Below are 21,929 nucleotides of genomic sequence, written 5' to 3' on the forward strand. Positions count from 1 at the left end.
AACTGATATACTTATTACCAAAAAAAACCATGACAAATTATTTTACAGCTGCTGTGATTACTGGCACAGAGTAATGGGAATCAGATGAAGAAGGCAGAATATTCACATTTCAGTGAATTATTCCTTTGAAGCCCAAGACTCGTCCAATTTGGCTTTCAACCATTTAACAGCCTGAGGTTCTTTCAGGTTCCACGGAAGAATCAATGCAGAGAGGATAAAGTGCTTTCGTTGTCCACACAGCCTGAAGATCAGTGTAAACATTACGGGCATTTAGTCGTCTAATGATTGTGTGAGGAGGTTGTATTTTAGCTCGGAAGCGGGAAGCGCTCTGTCTAGCTTGACTTAAATGACATGGATGGCCTCATTAAGATAGAGTAATGGTTTCATGGCGGAGGGCATGTGCTAAGATGTTATTCTTTCCAATTATTGCTTTCAGTAACAGTATTAAAAATGACCATTCCTTTCTGAAAACAGGGACAGGTTAGAGATGGCTTTTCCCTCTTGGTTTCATTTCTGGAGGTAATCAAAAGACAGAGTGTCTCTGTGTAGCAGGGAGTTGATATGATCAATCTCTTAATATGAGGAGGTCACTGATCTTCTTTGGACTAATGATGCATTCAACACATACTCTGTTCTTTGCTGTAGTTTGCTGAGGAACCATTTATGTGGTGTTCATGTAATACAGTACAAACTGAGGTCCAAATGCCATAGCGAGAAAACGTCTGTTTTCAGTCCCTCCAGAAAAACGCGATTATGGGATCGCATGATTCAACGCATAATCAGCCAAAGTCCGCATATTTATGCGGGGGCCGCATTATTTCAAATACGCCACACTTTTTGCAGCATAAATTGCAGATTTTCGTGCGCAAAATACGGGGGGCTTGCATGATTTCATAATTCCCGCATTTTCGTAGCAAAAATCAAATATATAGCAGAAAGTTGAAAAATATTGCATTTACTTCACACAAGCGCAGCCATGTCCCTTGTTGCCATGGGAATGTTATAAAGTGACGTGATTATGTGACGTGAACATCCTTGAAAAGCTGCAAAAGTGTTTTGCATTTTTGTAATTACCTGAATTGTAACCCTATTTGTGAAATCTAGGTTAAAGTCTCATAATCTAATTATTATTCTCAATATTTGACATGGCCATACTATGTCAATGTTAAAGATATTTTATGTTTTTTTCCGTCTTTTTGGATGTTAAGGTTCAAGGCATCATGTATTTTAACCATAGATGGACGACAGGACGTCGCTTCTTTCCATTGTAATGAATTGAAGGCAAAATTGAAGGACTCTGTAACGTAGGGTTGCTTTAAACAAAGCGAAGGAGAGTTGAATCCATGTGCAAAAAAGGTTTATTAAAGTAAATCCCAAAGGGCAGGCAAACACATCCAAAATGGGCAATCCAAGAGAGTAGTCAAATAAACAGGCAAATGGTCAGGGTGTGCAGAAAACAATCAATATCCAGATAAACAGGCAATAGGTCAAAACAGGAACAGAATAACACTAGGCTAACAGGCTAAACAGGCTAAGTAGGATAAACAAACAATAATCAGCCGGGAGTGAACAGATTAGAAGTGGCTTTATACAAAACAAACAGGAAGTGGGAAGTGAAGCATGGCATGATGATATTTCAAAATAAAAGTCAGAACAGAACAGGGTGTCAAAATAAAAGTACAAAGCACAAAACACAACATAATACAGGACAAAACTCTTACACACTACCATCAGTTTGGACGTCAGTATGGAGACAGGGCATGCACAGAAGCACACAGGTGGAGACACAGTATCGTCCAAATGCTTGTGCGCCCAATTCAACCACGCCCCTTGAATGTCTCATTTGACTCGAAGCTCTGAGAGTCCACTCAGAGAAGCTGTCAATCATAAATGTCAATAGTCCCTTTCACACATACAGTCTTTACTGGTAAATTGCAGTTAACAGGTCATGTGTGAACAGAACCTTTCTGGTAAATCAGTGCTGCCATTTAAAATGGACGACGTCAGACCGCGCTGACAGCTTCGGGCAAATCTTAACGTTTTAATACAGACGACGCGTTTAGCCCCGCACTGTTTACAGACGTGTCCACACACACGCTGCTTGAAAGTCGAGCACACCTGAAGTTTACATCCACATTTCTTCACCAAAGTTGTTTAAAACAGCTTACCATATACTCGCCGAATTTCCGACGTCCTCAGCACCTCTGTGAAGCCTAATATGCAAACAGTACTGTTGTTTAAGACGCATTTTTCGGTTTGACGTCGCCTAATGCAATGTTGTTTGGTCACGAGGAACTTCGCAACTGTCAGAGTTTACCACAGACGTGAAGACAACAAAATACGTACCGTGGTTAAGAACGACATGGATTGTTTACAAATGCAACACTTCCGCTTTCTCGTCGAATTTACTGGTATTTTGATACTGATGTGTGAATGATGTCTTACTGGCGTGTGTGAACAACACATTTTTGTATTTACTGGTAAATTCATTCTGGTAAATTCATGGTAATTTACTGGAATTACTGTGTGAAAGAGCCTAATTATAACGACATGTCCCATTTCTCTAGCATCAAATTCCTAGCTAAAATAAAACTTATCACAAAAATGAACATTTGAACATATATCAGTGTGATAACAACTACATTAAAGAATCAAAGCCATTTTTAAGTAATGTAATTTTTTTTTTTTTTGACTCGAGTCTCGTTCATTGCATGGAGAGGGCGGGGTTTATGGCTTAATGTACTGCAGCCAGCCCACCAGGGGGCGATCAAAGAGCCAGCAGCTTCACTTTTCAAGATGTAGGAGGCATACCCGATTTCAACACCTTAATTTTTTAAAGATTTAACTTCATTTGTTAGGAGCTCACTGAATTGCATGCTAATATAATACATAATACAATTAATAGCCTACTATTAATCACTTTGCATATATTTGAAACACAAACCGACAAAGGAAAATGTTTCTTTAAACAGCTGAGCCGTAAAGCTCTGCATGCAGGGATAGAGGAAGGCTACTGAAATTATACAGCACACCAAAGGATATTTCATCTAAAGGGCAGAAACTCACAGGTCAAACCCTATAATGAAAATCACTAATAAAATTGCAGACTATAAAAACACCCCGAAGGGCTCAATTGACTTGTTCTGAAACAAGTCAAATGATTAAAGAAAAACAATATCTGGCTAGGCTATAAACACAAAGAAAGCCTCTATCGGATCATTTTTGTGATGGGCCATTTAGTCCACTTCATGCTGGTGTGTATGTGTGTGTGTGTGTCTCTGTTTGCAGGTGGCTGTTGGGTTTATTGGCCAAATTGGTAACCATGGCACCCAGGTGTCCCAATGCATAAAAGCCTCCTATCTAATGCTTTGGATCTCCTTCCTCTCCAGACATCCATCAGCAGACATCTCCAGCCACTGATTCATTCTGCTTGACCACACTGCACAACACTAAAATCCTTTAATGCTTTAATTTCACGGGTAATATAAATGTGATTGCAATAAATTTGAATGGGCTTGTAAAAACAAACAAAAAAATCCTGTTTTCCAGTTAAATATCTACACTTAAGACAAAATAACTTGCGTACGATAATAAATAGTACTTTCAGATAATTAGATTTTTCAGTTTACTTCACTAAAATTGTTTAGTTTTATACTTCAAAGAAGAAATACTGCAAAATAAAAAAAATAAATAAACTTACTTTTTCCCAATAACAAGTTTTAATATCTTATGCAATTTTGCTTCTCATATAGGCTAACTATGTTTAGATGATTTTAGGCTACTGATTAAGAAAATGATTTTTGCAGTTAAGTATGAATCATTGGTTAAAATACAGGGTCTTATATCTCAAAATGCTTGAGACGATGATATTAACAGGGTGATTCATGAATAAGGTGTTTACTAATCGTATATTCTAGACCTCAAGAGAGCCCGGAGAGGTTTGCAGTTATAAACTCAACAAATATGAGAACATGAACCTCATCTCTCTGCCCACCATAAAGTGATCTTGCCTTGCCTTTAACTCAAGATTAATTAAAGCACTTAGAAAGTAGGACACTGGCCCACTCAAGATACGAGATACATTGCCAGTTTTAAGAGCAACATCAAAATACATTGGGATACATTTTTAGGGTAAACCTAAATCAAACCAATAGATTGGGAGGGAGGATTGCGAAAGGATTTAAAGAATTATCATACTAAACAGAACCGCGGGCAGCCTTTGCTCTCCGGTAACTTTTATTTATGCATGGCCCGCTATAATCAGCCTCTTGTCAGGTATAAATTCATAGAAGCAGTGCTCTAAGGTACGCTGACAGGAGCTGATATCTGTTTTTAAGTCACGTGGCACACCACAGGGGTTTCATCTGTGTTTATATTGGCACATATTAAATCTCAATCACTTCAATGAGACTGCACAGATGGCAAAAAAAACACTTGAAATGCTCAAAATTATGCTTGAAAATCTAAATAATCAAACCTGAACCATCAGTTCTGTATTGGTCTTCAGCTATTTACTCACTGGGTCTAAACTCAGCAGCTCCGCCTCTTTGTTGGGCCGATCCATCATGGGAACGATGAGACCTTGATAGAGGATAAGATGTCACACAATCATTTCAATTTGAAGGTCAACAAAGCACCAAATACATTCTGCAAAGACATTTGAAGAGTTCTTGATTCTTCAATCTCAATTATTTTCAAATCCTCTTTAGGTCGCGCTTTCACACACATTTAATGTGATGCTTTATCATGGTTGCCTCAGCATAGGTTATGGTATTATGAAAAACATAAAATATAATGGTTGGATCAATCATTTGGAATGGAGCTCAAAGACAATTATATAAACACGCTTTTAATGGGCTTTTGTTGAGTTACTCATCAAAAATACATTAAAACATGCCAGAGAGAGTACAACTGGAAGTCTTGTTGTTTACAAGTAATCTGTTTCATATTTCATCTTAAAGTATTGCATATAACGCACACTACACATGCACAAATAACATCATACTTGTTTAAAAATAAGTAAGTACACTAGAGACCACATTATAAAAGATAATTGGCAATCAACTGCAATCACTGTTGACCAATCTGAACAAAGTATGTCAAAAAGCTTTGTAATCAGGGTAATTTATTTTATGTAAGTTTTTTTTGTTTCCTTTAAGTCCTTGTAAATGATTCAAATATCATTTCTATTTGTAAATTGGACTACTAACACCACTCCTCCATTCACTGTCATTAATGACAGTAGCAACAGGGGTTTCATATCCAATAAAATGCCCTTATCAGATATGAACTATTGAGCCTCTCCAGGGTCCTCAATTCTCCCATTACCTGATATTGTCACACAGAAGCAAATGAAGGAGGCAATCGTTTCACAATCTCTGAGAAACAAAGCATGAAATGTGCAGAATGTATCTTGACAAAATCTAAATGAAAGTGTCTGTGGCAAAACAAGGACATTGAGGAGTCCAAAGGCTAAAGTTTGGGATCAGCTCTTTGGATTGACAGAAGGAGAGATAGATCCAGACAGGCTTGACACTTTGGTACCGTACACAAATCATTGAGAGAGGCAGGACTGAAACAAGCTGATAACAATGGAGTTGAATTGTTAAATGCTGATTTCCTCAATGACCTAACCAGTGAACTAAATATAAACTAACATTTCAACAAAGCTAAAATTAAATATTTTGTTATTGGTGTGGAATGTATGTTATGCACTAAGATTAGACAAAGGGCCCTATCATACACCCGGCGCAATGCAGCACAATGAGCGACGCAAGTGTCTTTTGCTAGTTTCAACCCAGCGCAATTATAATTTATGTTTAGCGCCACGTTGTTTAAATAATTTTGTGTCCATGGGCGTTCTAGTTTGAAAACGAGGTCTGTTGAGGCGCATTGTTGGTGCGTTGCTATTTTGAGGCAACTAAAATAGGCTACACCATTGACCAACTAAAACCTGGTCTAAAGTCAATGGCGCAATATTGTTTGTGTTATTTAATGAGTGCATTAGTAATATGCGCCTATAAACGGGACAACAACGCGCGTTTGCTTATCACACACATGGATGCACAGCAACACATAAACGTTTTAAAATATACAAAAATAAAAAGGATTAAACGGATTATGCCCAAGAGACTCAATAATAATCTTTTACATTTTAATCCTTTGATTTTTTATATTTTAAAACATTTGTGTGCTGCTGCGCATCCATGTGTGTGATAAGCAAACGCGCATTGTCGTCCCGTTTATAGGCACATATTACTCGCTCATTAAATAACAAAAACAATATTGCGCCATTGACATAAGACTTTAGACCAGGTTTTATTTGGTCAATGGGGTAGTCTATTTTAGTTGCCTCAAAATAGCATCGGGCCAACAATGCGCCTGAACACACCTTGTTTTCAGACCAGAACGCCAATGAGCACTAAATTGGGCACAAATGCACTTGCTATTTAAACAATGTGGCCCTAAGCGTGAAAATGATCATTGCGGCGTGTTGAAACTAGCAAAAGACACTTGCGTCGGGCATTGCGCCGCATTGCGCCAGGTGCCATTAGACTCTGCGCTTGCCGCACAAATCATTTTTCCTGTCGTAAAATTTGCAAAAATGGAAGCGGACATGCCTTTTTACACCATGCGTCATGTGTTTTATACAATAACCACAGAGTTTTAAATACAGTTTTTGCTGTTTGGTCTTTGAAATAATATGCACTGAAAATGATTGTTTATATAATAAAACTGATAGTTATTGAAATTGGGCAATAAATATAGAGCACCATTAAAAACTAACATTATTTTTATGTAATCTAATAACTCAATATGCCTCTGAAAGGTAAAACTATCCTTAAGACATTTCAATTCTCTGTTCGGCATTAAAACCAAAACACACTCTATATGTTTTTTCTATTTCTGTCTCTCAAAAACTCTTCTGAATCTCCTTCGATTAGCAGACTGAAAAGCAGTCTATGCCTTTTTATGCTAAAAGCCACTTTCAATTCATGCCCTTTAGATGTCTAGTATGCAGACAACCTCTACCAAAGCTCCACCCACTGGTGTGATTCACTTTCACTCAAGCCTAAACAAACTCATTAAAAGAGGTTGGAGAATGTGCTCGAGGCAGTATTTGTAGTATTAATCACTGTCATGTTAAAGCACTACTTGATGGCCCGCTACACACTCCTCCCATGCTGTTTAAAGGCCCTTGGCTTTGTGTTAGTATTCCCCAGGTCCGGTGAGCTCAGCTGTAAATATATACGAAGAAGACTGGAAAAGGGCGATAAGAAGTGGTGTCCTATTGATGATAACGGCAATGATTTTGAGACAGGGCATTTAATGGAATGTCATGCGTATCTGGGTCCATGTAAGTTACAGAATGTATAAAGCGACTATTTGTAACATGCAAACAAAATTCCAAAAAATGTGTCAAAAAATAAATAAATAAATTCACTGACACAAATAGTATATCTTAAAGGAAAACACCGCCGTTTTCAATATTTTACAATGTTCTTACCTCAACTTAGACTAGTTAAAACATACCTATCTTTATTCAGTGAGTGGACTTAATCTTTGTACAGCGAGTCGTGAATGTGTTAGCATTTAGCCTAGCCCCATTCATTCTTTAGGATCCATACAGGGATGAATTTAGAACCCATCAAACACTTCCAAGACTGTTGCAAGTAGTTAAAGAAGTATGGTGGCACAAAATAAAAGATTTTTTAAGCGGATAAAAAAAGAGAACTTATTGTATGGAGAAAGAGCACTTAGTTTGCAGCACTTCGACCTCAGGGCAGTAATATTGATGGCAGTTTGCGCAAGAGGGGGAGTAGTCAGGAGTGAAGATGTTACTGCGCCCAAGGTCAAATTGTTGCACATTAAGTGCTCTTCCGGCATTCAATATAGTTCTTATTTTTATCGACTTAAAAATCAACACAATCCTAAGGAATGAATGGGGCTAGGCTAAATGCTAACACATTCATGACACGCTGTACAAAGATTAAGTGCACGCATTGATAAAAGAGGGGTATGTATTAATTTGTCTAAGTTGAGGTAAGAACATAGTAAAATATTGAAAAACGATGGTGTTTTCCTTTAACCTCATGTAGATTTACTGCATTAGATTCAAATGGCTCCTGGTCATAGGGGGCGCTGCCCCAATCAAGTTTTCCAGAGAAACATTTAAACATGTTAGACATAAGTAGATTATATATCGAATCTACTTGATTTTGTTGTGCTCAATAGTGAGGTTAAAATAAAATATGTTATTAAAAACTGCATTTGGGTTCCCACTGCCCCTTTCAAGGACTTTCCAGGTCCAATACCCTCAAATTCAGGGACTAAATGTGGGGACACATTTCAAGTGATAGCAAGGGTACATCGTGTTACCTTTTAAGATACATTGTTACAGTTCCCTTTTGAGGGAACTCGCGCTGCATCACTGTGGTGACACTTTGGGGACGCCTTCGGGGAACAACAGTTACATACGTAACCTGAGACGTTTTCAAACACAACTATGAAAAAAAGCATTTTGGTATGAATCAACATTCGCATATAAGAAATACGTCTAGAATTTTTATGATATTATCCTACACTACTACACAGGGAATAATATGGATTTTTTCCCCAAAAACTTCTTGCATAAGATACATTCAAGCACTTTCAATGATTTGTATCTATGTATGTATATTTTCAAAAACTTCCCAGGGCCTTGAATTTTTCCCCAGATTCACAAACTTTCAAGGTTTTCAAGGACCCGTGGGAACGGACGATACTGCAAATAGACTAAATGCAACTTCTGGTAGACTTCCACATAGACTCACTCAATAACAACAGAGTCCTTTTACAGTAGTTTATTTCTGATAACAAGGGAAATAAATGACAAGTAAATTACCTTCATTCATATCTAACGCACATCAACTACTACATTGAGCTAACGTTACTGTGTAAAATGAATGTATACAATGTTAGCTACAGGTCCTTGAATTCTTGACTGGTTGCCAAACCTCTCCGCACAGTTGTGATCCATGCCCGTCGTCTTCCCTCGTGTTTAGCAAACCAAACTGAAACAAAGGTATTTGTTTAGGAGATCAGCCAGACCGATAAATAAATACAGACCAGAAGTTCACATCAGTTCAGGCGCATAACCAAGACAACACGCGTGTGTCCAATGAAACCGTGTATATATATGTCAGTGAAATTGATCAGAAATAAAGTCTCCCAGCTATGTGAAGGGCACAGTGTTATAGAAAATATACATCCTGCAAACAGAACATATTTATTATGTGAACTGACCATGAAATTTAAAATAAAAACAAACACTGCATACTATACTTCATTCTATCAGCATGAACTTGGGGACCTGCATGTTGCATCATGCTTGTTATTTTTGAGATAGTTGGCACCATATAGTAATAAACATGTCGTCAAACATTCTCGTCTTTAAGTTCCATTTTAGGACCTTTTGCCCTGGACAGTGAAGTAGAGACAGAAGATAACAAGATCAAGAAAGGACCTCAGCTCCCACTATTTCTCCTCATTTTGTTGGAGTACAGTAATTAAGCAATGTCTTTCCAACAGTGTCCTTGCTGTGAAGTTTCTCCGAACATTAGAGGAACACTCTCAGCAGTAAAAACTTTTGCCGTGTGACCTAACTTCTCACTGACTATCCATGTTCTGCATGAAAGTGAAGGAACAGCTTGTCTCGACTCACCCCCTGACATACTCTGTCTTACTCATCCTCCCATGGCAGTTTCTCGGCCCTGCAAATCAGACATATGGAATGGGAAAAAACTTGCCAGGAAAGAGACACCAGCAGAGAGCAGCGGGCCTTAAGGCTCCTCACAGGCACTGCCAGTGATATGGAGTCCCCTCTGTCTCACCGGCAGATGGCTGGAGAAAGTGAAACAGGCGCAAGGGTGATAAAGGAAAGCCTTGAAAAGACAGATCCAACCAAAGCCAGGTGTTTCAGAAGAGCTTACCTATACCAACGCTTGATCTATGGCTATGTTTACATGACAACAGTGTACTAAAAAATGAAAAGTTTTTCTTTGTTTTTCCACATATGGACAAAAACGTTGTCAAAATGATTTCCATTCACACGGATAAAAAACAACTGAAATTCTCCTGTATAGACAGTTTTAAGCAGTAACAACATAAAAAACGGCTTTCGTGGAACAAACATAACTTCCGGTGAACTCCGCAAAGAATCAATAACAAGAAAGTCCTTTTAGGGGCTAATCACACCAAACGTGTTTTAAACGCTTGGCAGTGTTGGGGAAAGTTACTTTTAAAAGTAATGCATTACAATATTAAGTTACTCCCCAAAAAAGTAACTAATTGCATTACTTAGTTACTTTTCATGGAAAGTAATGCTTACGTTACTTTAGTTACTTTTGCGTTACTTTTTTTTGGCTAAAGCTTGATCTCTTTCAGGCCTTGCAGGTGTTTTTATGACTGAAAAGTTCTGCATTCAGAAATTGCATATTTCATCACAAAAATGTTTAGCTCTGGCCTGCCATCTCAGTTTCTGACTCCAAATGTTTCCACACAAGCACAGAGAGTGCATACGTTTAGTTTAATTCAGTACATATCTTTTAATCAAATTAATTAAACTAAAAAAGTAACTTGAGTTACTTTTTTGAAAAAGTAACTCAAATATTAATGTGTACATTTAAAAAGTAATGCGTTACTTTACTCGTTACTTCAGAAAAGTAATATTATTACGTAACTCAAGTTACTTGTAATGCGTTACCCCCAACACTGACGCTTGGTAACGCAAGGCACGACGCACTGCCTTTTTTGTTCACTTTAATAAAGAGCAGTGCGGTGCGGCTTTTTATATTGCTAGGCAACCACCAAGTCAGCTTTCTTGTCAATCAAATATTGGCACTTATTTTGACAAAACATGTGATGCACATGGTTCACATGACGCAACAAACACATGTTTTGAATTTGCACCCCTCGGATAAGCAATCACGAGCCGCCACTGTTGAGCCATCTGCATCTATCCAGGCCGGTGAACAGTAACTTTAGTTCCCTCAGTCCATCATCTTAGTACTCACCATCATCAACCTTACTTGTGGGGATGTGCACACCAACGCTTTGGTAGCTGTGATACTTCTGCTTTGTTTATCAGGCTGGTTGTTGTGATATTTATCCCACCCTTTCTACACTGTGATTGGATGGCCATGTGAGAACGAGCTGAGCTTTTCACCCAAAGTTGAATCTTTTTCAACTCTTGGCACTCAGCACTGATCTTGGAAAAACGCAATGCGCCGGCTTTCAGCATAGAAAAAAAGCTAGCTTTTTTAAAAAACGTTGCGCTTCCATTGGAAAATACACCAGTTACGGGCATAAAAGCTTTTGGTGTGCACGTCCCCTTAGCGTCACTGGGTAAACAGTCTTGGGGGTTGGCAAGCCAGAACTTTTTAAAAGCGTCTGAAAACACCTGGAGGATGCCGAATGCCAGCTGTTTTTCAGCTGAACGCTAGCTTTCTTCAGCTTAGCGCTTTGGTAGCTGTGATACTTCTGCTTTGTTTATCAGTTGTTGTACGATGCGCCAGTTGGTTGTTGTGATATTTGTCCCGCACTTCCTCCACTCTGATTGGACGGCCGTTTAAGAACTGACATTGACAAGAGGAGCTTTTCACCCAAAGTTGAATCTCTTTCAACTCTCTGCGCTTAGTGCTGAGCGTGGAAAAACCGCAGAGCGCCGGCTTTCAGCGTGGAAAATTAAACGCTAGCTGCTGGCTTCTTTGAAAAAAGCAGCGCTTCCATTGGAACAATTGAAAACATACACTGGTTGCGGGCATAAAAATTTAATTGCACCGAATGCCAGCTTTTTTATGCGGCTAGAAATGCCCGCTGGATGCCGAATGCCAGCTTTCTTTCGGCTGAGCACTTTGGCAGCTGTGATACTTCTGCTTTGTTTATCAGTTGTTGTACGATGCGCCAGTTGGTTGTTGTGATATTTGTCCCGCACTTCCTCCACTCTGATTGGACGGCCATTTGAGAACTGACATTGACGAGCGGAGCTTTTCACCCAAAGTTGAATCTCTTTCAACTCTCGGTGCTCAGCGCTGAGCACGGAAAAACCACAGAGCGCCGGCTTTCATTGTTTAAAAAAATGCTAGCTGCTGGCTTTTTTGAAAAACGCAGTGCTTCCATTGGAAACAATTGAAAACATACGCCGGTTGTGGGCATAAAAGCTTTGGTGTGCACGCCCCCTTAGTGTCAGTGGGTAAGCAGTCTTGGGGGGGGTGCACACAAAAACTTTTAAAAGCGTCTAAAAATGCCTGGAGGATGCCGAATGCCAGCTGTTTTATCAGCTGAGTGCAAGCTTTCTTCAGCTGAACACTTTGGAAGCTGTGATACTTCAGCTGTGAGCCGGTTGGTTGTTGTGATACTCATCCTGCCCCTCCTCCACTGTGATTGGATGGCAGTGTGAGAACTGACATTGACGAGCTGAGCTTTTCATCCAAAGTTGAATCATTTTCAACTCTTTGCGCTCAGTATTGAGCGTGGAAAAATCGCAGAGCGCCAGCTTTCAGCGTGGAAAAAAATGCTAGCTGCTGGGTTTTTAAAAAAACGCAGCGCTTCCATTGGAAACAATTTAAAACATATGCCTGTTGCGGGCATAAAAGCTTTGGTGTGCATGCCACCTTAGTGTCAGTGTCAGTCAAAACTTCTAAAAGCGTCTAAAAATGCCTGGAGGATGCCGAATGCCAGCTATTTTTCAGCTGAGCGCCAGCTTTCTTCAGCTGAGCGCTTTGTAGGGTTGCCAACTTTCTCACTCTGAAATACGGGACAAAATGTGGCCTGTCGCAGCAACGGCCTGTCTTAAACGTGTACTGAATGTGCTGGGGATCTGTGATTGGATAAAAGGTGTTGTAATCAGCACTGCTGCTGCTTGTGGCACCGCAAGGACTGACAGTGGATGACATCAAAGTACCGCGAGAGCATTTCTGTAGTGGCTTCTGTAGGATTTCTCGAATCCCTCTCGCGGGATATTGATGTTATTTGCCTGTCGTTGTCGAAGCCCGTTGTATCAGTCACTGGTTAGATCAAGCGCAGCAGTCAAAAAACGGGACGCGGGACATCCTGTACGGGACAAATAAACTAGGCTTAAAATACGGGACGTCCTGGCTAATCCGGGACAGTTGGCAACCCTAGCGCTTTGGTAGCTGTAATATTACCAAAAAAAATCAGTCATTGTTCAATGCGCTGGTTGGTTGTTGTGATATTTGTCCTGCCCTTCCTCCACTGTGATTGGACGGCCGTGTGAGAACTGACATTGACAAGCGGAGCATTTATTGAAGTGCTAATGATCATGCTGGGTTACCATACAGTATGACTGCTTTTATGATCTGCTGCTTGAATGGTGTTGATATATATATATATATATATATATATATATATATATATATATATATATATATATATATATATACACACATATCAACACCATTCAAGCAGCAGATCATAAAAGCAGTCATACTGTATGGTAACCCAGCATGATCATTAGCACTTCAATAAATGCTTTGTGATGGATATTGACTTCTTATGTTGCAATGCTGTTTGTGAGATCATACATAGAAAAAAAGAGAGATAAGCTGACATTGCTAACCATTCAAATCCTGTATCCCCAGCATTCATCTTAGTTCTGGAGAAATCAATATAATACTGCTTCATGGCATATATTTGACACGTGGATCTCAGTGTAATGGCTTTTATTGATTCAGTCATTTTGCAGATGTTTTTTCTACTGAAGACATATGCACAGGACAAATCTCTGTGTTGGATAAGAGGCGTTGATGAAATAATCATCCATTCATGACCACACACAGGCTATTTCATTGACTCCATCAAAACAAGACAAACACCAGTTGTGCTCTGATGTTCAGGTCCCCCTGGTTACCTACATCTCCTTGAAATAAGGTGTTTGTTAGGGCTGATCAGTTGTGCAAACAAGATCTAATCTCCCGTATCCTGTGTTTACTTGCCCTTGAGGGAGGTAATTATTCTTAATGACAGTGTTAGATAATAGCCTTTAACCAAGCTTGCTTTAAAAGGCTTTTGGGGGTCATATACTCTCTCCAAACTACAGAAGTCCTCTCCTATATAACATTTCTGCAAGCATGATCATATATTTACTTATCAAGTTACCATCCAATTAAGGTTATAAGACTTTTTGCTTAATTCCCCATGAGATATAGTACAATAAAATCTGTGCTAAGCCACAAGGCAAACACTTGAATGAGTTTGCTTTAATTCACCTGATCTATCTATCGGTCCGTCTATCATTTCAATTTAGCTATTACATTAGGTAATATGCAGTATGGATGCAATGCATTGCCTAACAGGAACTAACAATGAGCAACATATTTCTGCAGCATTTATTAATCTTTGTTAAAGCAAAACTATGTAGTTTTTTTACCTTTAAATAATGTCTCTAAAATTATTTCAGTGATAGAAAAACTTTTAACTGGACAAATTGTACTGTTGCTGCAACCTGAGCAGCCTCCTAGCTGCTACAAGCACACTCTGAAAGTGGCGGTGGAGGGTAGAGCACACAGCCCCGCCCCTCGCCCTGCCTGCAGAAGAGTGTCTGATACCAGGCACTGTTGCGCTTTTCAACCACATGGGGGAGCTGTAAATCATGTTTACATGGAAACTACATAGTGTTGCTTTAATACAAATATAATTAATGTTTGCAAATAGCAGTACAACTGGTCATTGTTTATTTTCATTAATTGTGCATTAACTAATGTGAACAGATGCACTTTATACTTTATATTAACATGAATAAATACTGTAAATGAATTATTAATTGTTAACTAGTTTTACCAAACAAAATCTTGAAGGAGACTTATCCTCATTTTTGGCTGTGCATCAACACAGGATGCTATTAAATGTTGACGAATTGACAAGCGGCATAGGTTAAGCTGTCCCTTAATATTCAACATTGAATAATAAGGCAGGTGGTATGGACAGAGACAAATCACTAGCGTAGAACTTATCTAAAGCATGCGGACAGGAAAGATTGGCCGAGCCTGGACAGAGAATGAGAAGTGAGCAAGAGCTGGAAAGATTTCATCTGTCCTTTAAAACATTTAAATCAGTTTGTGTGCTGCTTCAGCACATGAACAATGCCCCTTACAGTTTTCCAAAGCACTGCAGGAATCGATCACAGAGCGGAAGAGCCACCGAAGTGCATCCTTGCTACTTTTGCGTAGCCTGCAAAAAAAAAAAAAAAACGATTTACAGCGAAAGATCTATTTCACTAATAAGTCAACTAATCACAGTTTGTTTCATTTTGTAATGTATACTTTATAGGTTCTATTATCAGACAATAATAGTCCAGCCTAATAACAGCTGAATAGGGTCTTACTTCGATCATTTTGGCCTACAGTAGTAATATCTACAGTACACTTAAAAGAACATATCATATGCATGTATATAAGCATACTTACTCTGTTCTCACAAAGCTCAACTTTCTCTAAAGGTTACCTTGTAAACAACTTCTGTAATCATATAAATTTCTCTCTTAACGCTTAAAAGCATCACAAACTCTATTGACACAAAATTTCCACCTGATGTAGCCATGAAGCCAAATATTGAATTCATACAAAAAAAATCAGAACATTTAAGTATACAAGTTGAGTCATAATACATAAAGTGAAATGACACAGGGAATAAGTATTGAACACACTTTATTTAATACTTTGTAGAAAAGCCTTTGTTGGTGATCAAAGCTTCTAGACACTTCTTGTATGGAGAGACCAGTTGTCTGCATTGCTCAGAAGTGATTTTGGCCCATTCTTCCACACAAATGGTCTTCAAACCTTGAAGGTTCCTTGAACTTTGATCTTCAGCTCTCTCAATAGATTTGACCACTTCATTGTTTCCTTGGCCTTGTGTTTGGAATCATTGCCTTGCTGAAATGTCCACCCTCTTTTCATTTTCAGCTTTCTGGTAGATGGCAGCAGATTATTATCCAGAATGTCCCAGTACATTTCTCCATTCATCCTGCCTTCAATAACATGAAGTCTGCCAGTACCCCTTGCTGAAAAGCAGCCCCAAACCATGATGCTTTCACCCCCTTGGGGTGGTGGGCAGTGCCATTTCTTCTCCAAACACTGCCAAAAAGTTCAATTTTGCTTTCATCTGACCATACTATAGTCTCCCAATAATTCACAGGCTTCTCCAAATGCTCTTTCGCAAACTTTAACCGAGCCTCAACATGCTTTTTGTTCAGCAATGGAGTCTTGCGTGGTGAGCTGGCATGGATGCCATGGCGGTTCAGTGCATTGCTTATAGTTTTCTTTGAAACAACAGTCCCTGCTGATGCATGCAAGGTCTTCCTGAAGTTCTGCCCAAGTGGTTCTTGGCTCTCCTGATTATTCTTTGGACAGGGATCTTACGTGGAGCACCTGATTGTGGCCGGTTTATGGTGAAATGATGCTCTTTCCATTTCCGGATAATAGCCCCCACAGTGCACACAGGTACATTCAGCATTCTGGAAATGCACATATAACCATTCCCATCAAAATGCTTTTCAACGATAAGATTCCGAAGATCTTGAGAAAGTTTTTTGCTTTTACCCATCATGAAGTCTTTCCTGTGTGCCTCCTAGGTAATGAGAAGCCTTTATAGGCCATCAATTAGGACTAAAGCAGCTGATATCAATTAGTACTGATAGGGGGCAGGGTTTCTCTCTTAATACTGACAGATTTCATGTGATCTCCTGGATTTCTGTGCCATTTTGCACCTTGTTCTCTTCATGTGTTCAATACTTATTCCCTGTGTCACCTCACTCTATCCACCATGACTCAACTTGTATACCCAAATGCCCCGACTTCTTTGCATGAACTCAATATTTTGCCTGATGGCTACATCTGATGGAAATCTTGTGTCAATAGCCCCTTAGAAATCCCCTAATTATACATATAAATATATTATACATCCTTTAATTTTCACTGCACAAAATGTTTTGTAATCAAAAGTTTTTGTTTTATGTACTCTTCCTCTTATGATCTATATATTGCATATATCTACATCTAGTCGTGACTTTGTTTGTATTATTGGATGCTGTTTTGTGTTATGTCTTAAATGGAAAATTATCTCAAGCATGAGAGTTGGAAAAACACATCAAAATGAGTGTGATGCATGATTGGCTAATTTTATGCCAACCAAAGCGAACACTAAAATATATTGCATTCAGTGGAGCTCTGTTAGGCCATTAAAGCCTTACTTCTGTTTAAAAACTCCATTTGGAAACTTTCATTATGAAAAAACGATCAGTCTGTGCAGCAGCCCTGCGCTTTCTTTTTAATTTAACTTTAATCAAGAGTAACTGAAAACAATGATCCATTACCATATTCATACTACATCAGTGTCCCATATCACCATCTCAAAAAGATATTAGTTTTGGTAACGATCAGGTGGAAAGTGCAATGTCACTTTCGATTTTCGACACTTTGATTATGTGTAAACACATTCGTTCTTGTCACTGCTATACTTTCATATAAAATGTGAGAACTATTTTAGGTCGTGCCTTTTAGACTAAAAGAGCTACACTATATGCATTACACACCAAATAATTCAGAACTACCACCTGGGGAAAGTAGTGTTTTTATTTACATATTTTTATTTGAGAGAAAATGTTCACATACATTTTCTAATGTCAACGGAAGCATTAATTCACTTTTAATTATATTCTTTCAATTATATATTCAGGGCATGATGTTAAAGTATTACAAAATTTACATTTAGCACTATTACTGTGGGCAGGTTTGCACCATTATCCAAATTGCATCATTTATTTACTGAACCCTAAACCAATGCAGACAACACATGCAAATAAACAGCACTATTACTGTACAGGCCTTACTTTAACACTCAATGATCAAGTACCATTTTTTATATAATATAAAGATGTGGGACTCGCACAGAATCCTCTCCACGTCCAATTACGTTTTGTTGCTGAACTAAAAACAGATCTCAAAGAAAATATGACACATTTATGCCGACCAAAGATAAAGAAACCGGGTGGTAGAAGATAAGTATGCCATGCTGTTAGGAGCACAGAGAAACTCTGCATTCATCCGTGTTGTGGTCAATTAAATATGAATGATTTTGATCAAAGTAATCACATATTCACGTGTAGTAACATTTGTTTTATCGCTTCAAGGGACTGGCAATATTTTATGTTTTATAACTCGAACGGTATCGGAACTGATGACACATACAAGGTCACAGCAAAGGGGAGATTGAATTTTCTCTGTTTTGCGCTTGTAAGATATTTCCCAAAGGAGCCATGCGTAATGTGCCTGGATGTAAATGCCAATTACGAGTCGTTTAATTCTAATTATCGCTCCCTTTTGCACAATAAATCTTGTAAGTAAAAACTCTTGCTTGCCTCGGATTGACTGATAAGCAGGAATACTAAAAGTATTTCCGAAGCACTCGCATGAGCAAATGCATATTTACACACGCGTGAATGTGCTGCTTTTACAATCGGCTGAACTCAAGCTAATATTTCATTTATTCCGCCCAATCATGAACAATAATGCAAACAGAAATCCGGTGCAACATCGAATTTATGTCCAATTCTTCAGCAAGCCCAGTATCCCATCTAATCCAATAACAAGAACAACAACCTGGCTTTCCATAGCCCTGTTTTATGTCGAATTTCACGGGACATATTATATCTATCCCCTGAGATATTTACCCACTCCGGTGTGTTATGCAGACCCCACATTTACATAATGAAGTCCTCTGTTTATTATAAACGTATGCATTAATTCCACAGAAGACCATTAAACAAGCACAAAATAGGAAAGAATGGGAAAGTCTCGGTGCTAGATAGCATATTAAAATGCAAATGTGACTTAATCTTGATCCGTGGCTCTCCATGGGCCCGTGTAACGTGAGCCAAACAGGTATTACATCCTCTAGCTGTGGCTTCCCTCCAAAGTAAAATGCAGAGACAGAGCATGATGGAGATGTTATTTTTTTGTTACTGTGCAGTTGGCTGGGGCTTTCGTGTGTTATAGGGGTTGTTTGGGAATTGGGAATGTAGTACAAAAGGACAGAGAAACAAAGTAAAGAGTACATTTGTTAGCTAAAACAAAACATTTTGTTTTATAAAAGCATTGTAAATACAGACAAAACAGGTTGGTTTAAGAGTAAAATCCCTACTTTTGCATTCATGTGCATACATTTAAGAATTATTACATTTACATTAATGCATCTACAGGAGCAGATGCTTTTATCCAAACTGACTTAAATAAAAAACGATTTGTTGGCTGAACAACCATTACTTATTAAAGTAATTAGATTAAACATATTAGATTTCAACCTCTACTTAACATATTTAGTATATGCAACACAAAAATGTAAGTTACCAGGTGAACTTGTATGCAAAAAAAAAATGAAAAAAAAAAAAACATAAGTAATGCCAACTACTATATTGCATCAAAATTAAGTAAATCTAGCAAATCATTTTAAGTAACTATAGAGCCAAGTGATATGCAAATTTCCCATGATGCCTCTCCAGCCAAAAATTCTGACATCTGTTGTGAAGCACATGTGAACTTGTGAAAACGGTACACTGAAAAAAATGATTCATTGAATTTAATAAATTTTTTAAGGTAAGTGGTTGCAATCAATTTATTTAAGCTGCATTTAAACAAAAGTTTTATATTTTATTTTACGTTACTAATCTTTTTTGTTTAGCTTAAATAAATTGATTGCAACCTCTTACCTTAAAAAAATGATTAAATTCAATGAATCATTTTTTTTCATTAAACTATGTTAAATGTTAGATTTTGCTGTTTTAGCATTAATAAACACTTGTTTAATGTGTTAGAGGGTGAAGAATTGTCTTATATTTTATATAAATGAGCTTAAATGTTAACTTAACACAACTAAAATTTGTTTGGATCTCACATGGCCTGCAATGTGTTGGATTTACTTAAAATATACTGAAAAAAATGATTCATTCAATTTACTTAATCTTTTTAAGGTAAGTGGTTGCAATCAATTTATTTAAGCTACATTTAAACAAAAGTTTTTTGTTTTCTTTTTCAAATTTTTTTGTTTAAATGTAGCAATAAATTGATTGCAACCACTTATCTTTAAAAAATTGAGTAAATTGAATGAATCATTTTTTTTCAGTGTATATGCATAATTTTTGCATCACACTTTTTAAAGGATTAGTCCATTTTCTCGCGCTGGAGCATCACAGATAGACCGGAGATAGACGAGAAGTTGTGGTTTAAAAGTGCATATTTTTTATTTGTCAAAAATGACAATCGTTTAGCTAGATAAGACCCTTATGCCTCGCTTGGGATTGTTTAGAGTCCTTTGAAACTCCGTTGAAACTGCAATTTTAAACTGCATTAAAACTGTTACATTTTGGGGTCCATTAAAGTCCTTTAAAATGAGAAAAATCCTGAAATATTTTCCTCAAAAAACATAATTTCTTCTCGACTGAACAAAGAAAGACATCAACATTTTGGATGACATGGTGGTGAGTAAATTATCTGGGACAATCCTTTAAGTAATCCCAACTTGGAATAATTTTACTTAAAATTAACAAGAAAATATGTGTTATATGAACATAAAAATTTGAGTTCATGTAACATTCTTTACTTAAAAATGTAAGTACATAAAACTGAGATTGAGATTACTTAAAAAGTGTGACGCATAAATGGTGCATATATATATTAAGTAAATCCAACCAATTTTTTAGAGTATTGGATCCCTGGGATCGACCCATGACTTTGGCGGCGCTGCCAATGCAATGCTCAGGTGGGCTGCAGGAACACTGAACATCAAAGCAGTGACTAAACTCAAGATCTTCATGTTAAATCAAGTATTGTATTAAACTCACTACTTAACATTAGAGGGCTCAAATCAATTAATCACCGGTGGGATACCTTTCCCCCAGGTCCAGGCTATGCCAAACAGGACCGTCAGGCTTTCCACAGGGTCAGAAAAAGATTACTTTTCCAAGTTAAACTTCCACCTAACAAGGTCACCTAACTTTCAAGCACACTTATTAAAAGAAACTCATTAAAAGAAAGTAAAATCCAGATAATGCAATGGCACGTTCGAGGTGTTGTTTTTCAATAGTTCTTCTTAAGCTTGCCAACTTAAACATCCACAATTAGTCTGGAGAATTTTATTTCCCAGCCCCTTCACCTTGCTTTCAACATGAAAACTAAAGGGCTGAGATGAATGTGGAATTAGTGCTGACAGCTGCTGACTCGGGTGGTTGTGAACGGATGCAAAAGTAAACTTCCAAATGGCAATTACATTACGGCCCTCGGGAGAACCATTTCTATTCTTCTGGATTTGTTGCTCGCTGGGCAAGCAGCCATATCTGTCTTGGGCTGTGCAGGAGGAGATATGTAGTCAATGTGGCCACAAAGCACTTTTGTCTTCAAAATACAAACAAAACAGGGAGATGGAGCATGAACAAAAGCTAAAACAATTGTCTTGTGGCTGGTGTTGTGTCGTCCTGTTAATATCAACAACACGTTTTTACACTACGATAACACTTAAAATAGCATAAATGTTCAGCTAAATGTTTTGGATCATAAAGGAGAATGATGTGTATGTGTTCAGATTCAATTACAACTCTAAAGATCCAACAGGTCTAGAGCAAAAGTATTTGTGAACATCTCAATCTTAAAGACACACACATAAAAAGACTTTCCATGATGAAGAACAAAGGAACATGATGCATTATGGTTGTTGAATATTTTCAACTACTACCTTAATAATTCAACTCAGTAACATTTCTTTGCTTAGACAGTTTGTTTTATAGTGACAATTAACAAACATCATTAAGTATAACGAAGAAAAAAAACTGCGCCTACAAAGCAACAAAGGCAATAACAATAACTCATAACAAATTACAATAAAGA

This window comes from Misgurnus anguillicaudatus, chromosome 10 (assembly GCF_027580225.2).
Source record: "Misgurnus anguillicaudatus chromosome 10, ASM2758022v2, whole genome shotgun sequence".
NCBI classification, from domain to species: Eukaryota; Metazoa; Chordata; class Actinopteri; order Cypriniformes; family Cobitidae; genus Misgurnus; species Misgurnus anguillicaudatus.